This window comes from Aulostomus chinensis, chromosome 17 (assembly GCF_037954235.1).
Source record: "Aulostomus chinensis isolate RoL2024-O1b breed Wild chromosome 17, RoL_Achi_v1.0, whole genome shotgun sequence".
NCBI lineage: Eukaryota > Metazoa > Chordata > Actinopteri > Syngnathiformes > Aulostomidae > Aulostomus > Aulostomus chinensis.
In genome coordinates, this window is record NC_141336.1 from 2912501 (window position 1) to 2921591 (window position 9091).

The window sequence follows — 9091 nt, forward strand, 5'->3', positions numbered from 1 at the left end:
CGATCATCTAAACTGACGGAACACTTCTCACACTCCAAGTAGAAGACCTCAAGTGTCGTGCACATTGTAAATTAGAACGCAAGTGTTTTACACGTAGAACCAGGTTTTTTTTAAGTGTGCAGGCATAAGAAAATAAGAGGGAAAACAATACGAATTAATGATCAAAAAAACATAAATAAAACACAAAGGGTGATATAAGAAAGCCTTTGGATAAAAATAGATCTTCAAGAAGACGAAGCACGCTGGAGCTTCTCGGGCAGGTTGTCTTTAGTTGAGGGGTGGGAGCAGGCAGCAGGCTCCTGCCTGAGGAGCTCAGCGGTTCAGATTAATAATCTGGTGCCATGAAGGGCTTTCACCCCAATGAGGAAACTCTTAAAATCAACACTAAAACAACAGTCATTAAAATCAGGGGCAGCGGCTTTTCTTTTCTCTTCGCTGCTGTGTTTTGGACAGGAGGAGAAAAGGACCTGCGCTCAGCTGAGCGATCCGATCCCAGGCGGGCAGCGGGACCCCCAGGTGCACACACACTCAGAACACCCTGAACGCCTCCTGAGAGACTGCAGCAGTGTGTCTTGATCGGGCGAAGGCTCGTAGAGTGACGTCGTCGTGGCTGCAGCAAAGATCTTTGGTAGTTTGGTTTGTCAGGAACATGCGGGGGGACGGATTTCAGATTTAACGATTTCTCTTTCTCCTGCTGTTAATTTGCCAACTGATAGCCATCAGGGAAGGAGGTTGCATGTTTCCTCATTTAGAGCCAATGTCTCTCGGCTGTCAGTCAATCTCTCTCTCTCTCTCTTCTCAAACACCCAGCATCATCTAAAACAAGACAGCAGTGATTGAGTTTAAACACGTGAGGGGTCTCTTGATATCTGGTTTGATCAGGAGTGGCAATGGACACCAGAGTGACCGACACCAACGACTGACCAGTGAGTTTCATTGTTTGTTTTCTTCATGTGATGTGCAGCAACTCTCGCTTCATGGTGAGTGTGTGTTTGCTCTCTAGCGCCACCTAGTGACCGCAGAAAGTGCAGACCAATATAGTTAGTAGTTAGCCTGCCTCCATGATAAATCCAGCTGTTGGCAGGGACCGGCACGCTCCTGAATGAGTGCGTCCATAGTTGATGTCTTGATCGTTTTACCTTTGCGCACCTGAGGGGAGGTATGAGTTATTTCATATGTCAATGGGCATCAATGAAAATGTAGAGGTGATGATTCACTGTAGTGAGGTTACGACATCATTACATTGCAGTAATTTAAACAATGACATGAATGCCGTTTGTCTTGTTGGCCCCTGGTGCGGCCTAACGAAGCTGCGAGGGCATACGAACACATTACACTCAGCTGAAACGTGCTGGAACTGACTGATTCTCCGATGTTGTGCTGTCAGGTGTTTTTATACCGGCATGTCCAAACCCCCCATATTACACCGTGCAATGAAGCTGAATGGAGTTTGGCAGGTTTGGAGTCGGCGGTAGGTTTTGTCAGCTAATGGCAGATGGCTACAGACAGAAGAAGCTTGGCGCTCCAGGCGATCAGCGTGGAGCGCCATGTCCTACTTGTTGGGGTTTATGGCTGCAGGGCTTTGGCCTTCAGAGGCGGAAAACCAGCCGGCACAACACCAGAAAAAAAAGGCGCAATCTTCATATGAAGGTAAGTTCAGTATACAAGTACAGTACCAAAGTATACACATCAAATACACAAAGTTAAAGTTCTACAGTGACATTAGGAGTCGCTGTCTTACCGGATTAGACTGAGAGGCAGCTGAGGCGCCATCTTGCGCCATCATGTTCTCTTTTGGGTCTGTAGGTTCTTGCATCACCTTGCTAGAACATTTGCACAACTTTAAATGACATTACAGGACTGTCAGCGAGAGCGTGACAGATTTCTTTTAGAACGATGTTTGTAACCCTTTTACAGTTTTCTCAGGACAGAAATCTGACCAGCTGCGAAATAGGAGCAAATACCCGTGAAGTCGTTTTCTTTTCGTTTCTTTTTTTGTTTCTGGATCCACCACTCCAGCCTCTGAGTAAGTATTGTTGGATCCCTCACTTTCCCTCTAGGCAGGTGGAAATGAATAACAGGACGAGAAAAAAGGAAATGAAGGAAAAACCCAGCCAGAGCTCAGTAAATGAACTCTGTTAATGCTCCCTTTGGAGACCAACCAGAGTAGAAACAAAGATGAAGTGGTTTTTCCACCACAGGGATGTCGGCCCTAAAAAGCAGACCTTGCCACGACAAATCTCGTTCCCGAATCTCTTGATGCGGAAAAGCTTCTAAAGGAAAGATTCTCGTGATTAGCATCATTCTGAGGGATCAAAGGTGAAGACAGCGCTGTTACCAGAGCCTCATTTTCATTGCTGCTGTTGCTCAGAAGCCATTAGCAATTTGTTGTTGATGTTGAGACCCTGTTTTACATGCTTTCAACCCCCCCCCCCCCATCTAAAGTTGCTCCTATGGATGACAACCCTCACAGTTACCACAACAACCTGTGGATGGAAACCACTCAACTCGCAAAGCTGCGCCGCCGTCATGCATCAGACAGCATTTGACCTACTTAACGGTTGTAATTTCCTGCATGTGAGAAGTGTATCAGATCTGCGAGGAGCGGAAGGACGCGTCATTGTCTTCATCATTGTTTTCTTCATTTTGCTCAGGCATCATGAAGGGATAAATGGCTCCCTTTAGCAAAAGGGCAGACTCCCGCCTGCAAAATAGCAAATAATTAATGTCAGGGCTTCTTTTTTTTAATGGCGTGCGTGTGGGAGGGGGAGATGTAGGAGATGTGAGCGTTTCCATTTCTACTCCTTTAATCATAAATACACAAAGACATATAGGAGGAGACGTGGAAGTCTCTTGGTGATTAAAGGATCAGTGGATATTACAACCATTACCTGTTTTTGAGCGATATTTTGGGGATGTTCTCTTTCATGCAGACAAATGTTAGCTCACCGCTGCTGCCTGCTGTGCCAACCCCCCCCCCCCCCCGCTGCAAGCTGCCGTGATTATCAGGGTTTGGACAGGGACGGCTTATTAGGCTTCAAATTTATTCAGCTTTAAGGATTCAGAACAGCAGCCAGTGGCAGATACAGCAGGTATATTTAATCAAGGTATGTGAGCGACTCTTAAACTTCAGTCTAATGCTTTGATGCTACACACACACACACACACACACACACACACACACACACACACACACACACGTATAAATATATATATATATATATATTTATACGTGTGTGTGTTGAGACATATGTTGTCTCCTCAATTTAGCCATTTTGAGGCCACAAAATACAACTTGTTCTCACAATGTGGGGTTCATTTGTTATAATGAGTTATTAGTTTTTCCCTCAGTTCAACAATTTTGAGTCCACTTGTCTGTGGCCCTCCACCAAGAAGATTGTGGGTGGAGCCCCGGCTGCAGCGCGGGGTTTTTCTGGGTGAGTCTCCATGTTCTCCCTGTTCCTGCTGGGTTCTCTCTGGTACTCCAGCTTCCTCCACAGTCCAAAGACATCAAGAGGGACCAGGTTAATCCAGACTCTAAATTGACCGTAGGCGTGGCTGGGAGAGCCAATGGTTGTCTGTCTCTATGTGTTGGCCCTGCCATGGACTGGTGACCTGTCCAGGGGGAAGGCTGCTGGGATAGGCTCCACCCCCACCACCCTGAACAGGAGAAGAGGGAGAACATGGAGGGATCTTACTAAGTTATACCTCATGACCTCAAAGTGTGTTTTCTTCCATCTCCATGCTCTCGTCTCTGTCTTTGTGGCTGGAGGAGAACAGAATGATCTGATGACCTGTCTCACTTTCACTGTTTTTGACAGGTTCACTTTCAATATTTTTCAGTCTGTCCTCCTTCACACACACCTCCCAGTAAACTACTGGAAACACCGTCCACGCATCACCAGTGCTTCCCGTGCAGCTCCGTTCCAGAACATTCCAGGGTGGCTCCTGTCCACACAGGACATGGCAATGCTGGAGGGGGCTACCAGGTGTAACGCCCAGGGGAGTGATGGACTCTCCCCAGTAATGAGGTTGTTCTGACGTGTTGGGCAGGACCCACACTGATGGATGAGATTTCCTATTGGTGGGTTTGGCTCAGATTGACAACATGGCTCCACCCACATGTCAGAATTACCATGGAAACTCCTGCATGTACACCGTCCCATCTCCCCAACAACTGTCTGACACGCTGTCAGGAGACCAATTTACCATCCAGATTTCTGTGGTGGAATAAAGATTTTGCTTCTGTTTGTTTGTTGGTTTGTTTTTACAAATTTTTCAACGCATTTATTATCTCTATGTAATGTACTGAATAGGTTTAATCTGTTCCAGGCCTCACAAATATTCTGTATTTTTTTCAATAAATGTCTCCATTGTTCCTCTCACGTCTTTCCTCTCTTTCCTGGACTCTCCGACTTCCACCTCAACGTGGAGGAGAGGCAAACGCATGAAAATGGTTCACATTCATGAAGATGGCAGCCCAGAGGGCTTCATGGATCAGGCACCACACAAATCACACTCATCGTCATTAATACAGACTCGGCACGTCACCCGGTAGACCTGCACGCACTTTGATACCAGCTGATTCATTTTAATCTGTGTTTTACGGGGATTAATTTACCGGAAATGCTGTTAAATCTCCAAACTAAAAGTGAGTTCCATCAGAAAATTCCCACAGTGAGAAGAAAGGATTTCACTTCGGTGTCCTGAGCTTTCTTGGGAGTGGGACAGACAGTCGTGGCATGATTTTATGGGGATTTACGGTATCACAGAATTAATGATGACAAATAAGGGATCTCGTGCAATTCTGGAGGAAGAGCGCCCCCATGTGACCGCAGTCTGCTCCTGAATTGTTCTTCACTTGATCTGAATCACTGTTTGGAGTCGGGCACACAGAAGGAAGCACAATCAAATAATTCGTGCCGGTTACACATCATTTTCTTCTTCTTATGCTTGGTCATCGTTTGGATTATAAACTAGAAAATACGACGTGCAGATTTGAAGTTCCCCCTCATCTTCTTATGTGTTGTCATTTTCTTCTTCTTTTTTTTTGGTAAAATTCTTTGGAGCCCGTGAACTTGTTGGTACCCTGACAGCAACAACAGATGGCAGCAGATGACAGTTTTTAAGAAACAGAGACAAAGAGTCTTTCTGCCACTAGATGGCGTGTTTGACCCATCAGAGGTCAAACGTCTGAATCATGCTCAGGCCGCAGCAGAGGAGGAGAGTTTGTTGAACCCAAAAGATGAAAAAACCCTAAACTTCGGTTCATGGTGAGCTGTGGCAGGAGATCCACCCTGGCAACCTCCCTGGACAGCAGCAGCGTGCAGGACCGCACGTTTCACTGGAAAGTAGCCAGGTGTCAGAACACAATGGACCAAAGAAGAACAATTTGACAAGGACAGAGCAATATGATAAAATAAAGAACAAGAAAATAACAAAACTGCAGACAAAACACTTCCTCCAGCAAAAAAAAAAAAAAAAAAAAGAGTCATTAGTTTAATTGCTGTTGTTTGATCCTCAGGCAGCTCGTCACGGACTTCCCTCTGCCACTCAGGTTTTGTATTTGTGGGAAAATAAATTCATCTGCATCTACAGTTCAGCTGCACTCTGGCTCTCATCACCGGCCTCCGCTGCAGCCGTCCCCAGGGGGCAGAGCCACATTCAAACCTGCAAGTCCAACACAAAACAATTAAAACAAGTTACCCATTTGGCAGCAGCGGCCCTGAACGCTGCAGACAGAGGAAACTAACCTTTCAAAGGAGGTTGGAGCTCCGTCGTCGAACGCTGAGAATCCCAAAGTTTTGCCACCTGCATTTGTCAGAGCTCTGGTGAAAACAATCTGCTGACACAGCCAGAAGGATGCAGGGCCTCGCAGCCTGGACGGTAATGTCAGCTCAACAACGTCCAACACGCATTTTTGGTGAATTAAGATTATTATAATATTCTGTTAATTACAAACAGAAAGGTAATAAATGTAAGAAGAAGAAGAATCTGCAACAGAAGCAACAAGCCTGAGAACTAGAAGCATCGATCAGAAGCCATCACGAGGAAGGAAGGAGAGCAGGCACTGATTTATGGCGCTGATTTTGGCATTTGGTGTTTTAAAATGAAAATATTTGTATCAGAATTCAGAACAACACAAACTGTAACACGAAACTTTATTGAAACGCTTTCAAGCATTGAAGAACTTTTCAATTGGTTCTCAAAACAAAAAAATTCAAGGAAGTGATGTTTAAAAGGATAGAAAAATAATAGAACATCTAAAAACAGACAAAAACAGCTATCAGCAGTGAGACTGTAGGCAATTAGTCATACATTTTATCTGTCTATCTCTCCGTCTATCTATCTATCTATCTATCTATCCGTCTATCATCTATCTATCCGTCTATCTATCTATCTATCTATCTATCCGTCTATCATCTATCTATCCGTCTATCATCTATCTATCCGTCTATCTATCTATCTATCTATCTATCTATCCGTCTATCATCTATCTATCCGTCTATCATCTATCTATCTATCTATCCGTCTATCATCTATCTATCTATCTATCTATCTGTCTATCATCTATCTATCTATCTATCTATCCGTCTATCATCTATCTATCCGTCTATCATCTATCTATCCGTCTATCATCTATCTATCTGTCTATCTATCTATCTATCCGTCTATCATCTATCTATCTGTCTATCTATCTATCTATCTATCTATCTATCTATCTATCATCTATCTATCATCTATCTATCATCTATCTATCCGTCTATCATCTATCTATCCGTCTATCATCTATCTATCCGTCTATCATCTATCTATCTGTCTATCATCTATCTATCCGTCTATCATCTATCTATCCGTCTATCATCTATCTATCCGTCTATCATCTATCTATCTGTCTATCTATCTATCTATCTATCTATCTATCTATCTATCATCTATCTATCATCTATCTATCCGTCTATCATCTATCTATCTGTCTATCATCTATCTATCCGTCTATCATCTATCTATCCGTCTATCATCTATCTATCTGTCTATCTATCTATCTATCTATCTATCTATCATCTATCTATCCGTCTATCATCTATCTATCCGTCTATCATCTATCTATCCGTCTATCATCTATCTATCTATCTATCTATCTATCTATCTATCTATCTATCTATCTATCTATCTATCTATCTATCTATCTATCTATCATCTATCTATCATCTATCTATCCGTCTATCATCTATCTATCCGTCTATCATCTATCTATCTGTCTATCATCTATCTATCCGTCTATCATCTATCTATCTGTCTATCATCTATCTATCCATCTATCTATCTATCTATCTATCTATCTATCTATCTATCATCTATCTATCCGTCTATCATCTATCTATCCGTCTATCATTTATCTATCCGTCTATCATCTATCTATCTGTCTATCATCTATCTATCCGTCTATCATCTATCTATCTGTCTATCATCTATCTATCCATCTATCTATCTATCTATCTATCTATCTATCTATCTATCATCTATCATCTATCTGTCTATCATCTATCTATCCATCTATCATCTATCTATCCGTCTATCATCTATCTATCTGTCTATCTATCTATCTATCTATCTATCTATCATCTATCTATCCGTCTATCATCTATCTATCTGTCTATCATCTATCTATCTGTCTATCATCTATCTATCCATCTATCTATCTATCTATCTATCTATCATCTATCTATCATCTATCTATCATCTATCTATCCGTCTATCATCTATCTATCTGTCTATCATCTATCTATCCGTCTATCATCTATCTATCTGTCTATCATCTATCTATCCATCTATCTATCTATCTATCTGTCTATCATCTATCTATCCATCTATCTATCTATCTATCTATCTATCATCTATCTATCTGTCTATCATCTATCTATCCGTCTATCATCTATCTATCCGTCTATCATCTATCTATCTGTCTATCATCTATCTATCCGTCTATCATCTATCTATCTGTCTATCATCTATCTATCCATCTATCATCTATCTATCCGTCTATCATCTATCTATCCGTCTATCATCTATCTATCGTCTATCATCTATCTATCCGTCTATCATCTATCTATCTGTCTATCATCTATCTATCCGTCTATCATCTATCTATCCGTCTATCATCTATCTATCGTCTATCATCTATCTATCCGTCTATCATCTATCTATCCGTCTATCATCTATCTATCCGTCTATCATCTATCTATCTGTCTATCATCTATCTATCCATCTATCTATCTATCTATCTATCTATCTATCTATCTATCTATCTATCTATCATCTATCTATCTGTCTATCATCTATCTATCTGTCTATCATCTATCTATCCGTCTATCATCTATCTATCTGTCTATCATCTATCTATCCATCTATCATCTATCTATCCAACTATCTATCTATCTATCTATCTATCTATCTATCATCTATCTATCCGTCTATCATCTATCTATCTGTCTATCATCTATCTATCCGTCTATCATCTATCTATCTGTCTATCATCTATCTATCTGTCTATCATCTATCTATCTGTCTATCATCTATCTATCCGTCTATCATCTATCTATCTGTCTATCATCTATCTATCTGTCTATCATCTATCCATCTATCTATCTATCTATCTATCTATCTATCTATCTATCATCTATCTATCCGTCTATCATCTATCTATCTGTCTATCATCTATCTATCCGTCTATCATCTATCTATCTGTCTATCATCTATCTATCCATCTATCTATCATCTATCTATCTATCATCTATCTATCCGTCTATCATCTATCTATCCGTCTATCATCTATCTATCTGTCTATCATCTATCTATCCGTCTATCTATCTATCTATCTATCTATCTATCTATCTATCATCTATCTATCTATCTATCTATCTATCTATCATCTATCTATCATCTATCTATCTATCTATCTATCCATCTATCTATCTATCATCTATCTGTCATCTATCTATCTATCCATCCATCCATCTATCTATCTATCTATCATCTATCTATCTATCCATCTATCTATCTATCTATCTATCCATCCATCCATCCATCC